The 1,679-nt window shown below is 44.5% G+C and overlaps 1 non-coding gene across 1 annotated transcript; it reads left to right on the top strand.

The window, feature by feature from the left end:
• Positions 1-1,185: 1,185 nt before the first annotated feature.
• Positions 1,186-1,349, top strand: LOC115873858. Its single transcript, XR_004048638.1, has one exon. It is a non-coding gene; the product is annotated as a U1 spliceosomal RNA (small nuclear RNA).
• The last annotated feature ends 330 nt before the right edge of the window (positions 1,350-1,679 follow it).

Below are 1,679 nucleotides of genomic sequence, written 5' to 3'. Positions count from 1 at the left end.
CTGAGGTGGAAATACTTTTCATATATTAATCGTCCTAAGCTATCTAGGACCTGAATATTACATTTCCATAGATTTTTTGAAAATATTTATGGCTATGTGATGGGTAACTGACTCTTCAGCCCCAAGTTGCCGCCAGTTGGACTGACAAGCCTTAATTCCACAAGTATATCTTGGAGTAACAGCACTGCTTCTTGTGTAAAAGGCATGTTCCCATGGGGTCTAATTTTTATAGTCAATATAAGTTCTTATGCCTAAGACTAAGTTACTGATGGGGACCTCTCTGTGTGGCTCCTGCAGGAAGATCAAGGCAGGTAGGGAGACAAAGGGGAGGTCTTTGAAAGAGGAGGCGAAGACAGATTCCATCTGCTTCACACCGTGGCAGAGCTCTGACCTGGGGCCCTCTTCCAACATCCGCTCCTTAGTACATGCTGGGGGTGCTGTGACCCAGGTTCAGGGGTCAAGAGAACAAACTGCCCTGGGCTTCTTTAAGCCCTGCTGGCTCAAGACGATGACTTCCAGACTTTCCTGGGACACAAACATTGTCACCTCCAGAGTCCTTAGTGGGACTCTGCTCCTGGTGGTGTGAACTCTAGCTCTTTTGGACGCGACCAACTTCTTTGGAGAGTGGTGGTGTTGACAAGTGTAAGTTTCAGCACCTGATGATTTAGAAGGATCATGTAATTATTGCTAATGAGTCACCAATGACATCTGGGCAATAATGATTTTTCTCTTCATGTTGGGACAGTTAGCTGGGGGAAAGTTTTGTTTTGATGATGTCTCTAATTTTCATCTTAAGGGAGTTGGATACTGCATTCAGAGGCAAGCTGGCGGACATGAGTGCACATTCCTTTTTCAACCACCTGTTGAAGATGAAAGAACCTATCACTTGGAGACGCCCAGAAGCTCCCTGAATATAAAGAGGCTTAAGAAGGGGGCAGGTCACTTAGGGGAACCATGGGAGAGACAGCAGGGGGAAGGCAAATACAAAATGCTTGCTGGAGAGGGACGTATCAATCAACCAATTGAACCAATCAACCAACCAACGGAAAACAACAACAACAACAACAAAAAAACCTTTTAGAAAATCTTTTTCCTCATCTTGTAGGAAAGCAACCAGCCACCATTGTTGCTATTATTATTTTTTATCAGGAAAATAAGTCTTCCTGAAAATTTACCTAGATGGCAATACTTACCTGGCAGGGGAGATACCATGATCACGAAGGTGGTTTTCCCAGGGCGAAGCTCACCCATTGCACTCCGGGTGTGCTGACCCCTGCGATTTCCCCAAATGTGGGTAACTCGACTGTATAATTTGTGGTAGTGAGGGACTGTGTTCGCACTATCCCCTAAAAGAATAAAGAAAAAAAAATTACCTAGATGAATTACAGACATTTATTAATTGCTCCTGACTTTTTCAAAAGGCAAACGACCAGAGGGCTCTAAGTTACAGTTCATGAGAAGCAATCTGACTGAGGGGTAACCCATTCTGCCGCTCCCATCCTGTCAGAGGGAGGTCAGAAGTCCTCGGGTTCCCTGGGTTTCCATAGTGAATCGTACGGAACTTCTGGGGCCAGCTTCTTATTTTTGGTCTTCTTAAATAAGAACAGAAAATTACTGATCTCACAGTCTCAGAGGATACTGAGTCTCATTCAATCCAGAGCCACTGTTTCTGGTCAATT

This window comes from Echinops telfairi, unplaced genomic scaffold, assembly GCF_000313985.2.
Source record: "Echinops telfairi isolate 266 unplaced genomic scaffold, ASM31398v2 ScPeMD7_7469;HRSCAF=8507_1, whole genome shotgun sequence".
Classification (NCBI taxonomy): domain Eukaryota; kingdom Metazoa; phylum Chordata; class Mammalia; order Afrosoricida; family Tenrecidae; genus Echinops; species Echinops telfairi.
The sequence above is the reverse complement of the archived record's forward strand: the minus strand, read 5'-3'. Positions and strand labels throughout refer to the sequence as shown.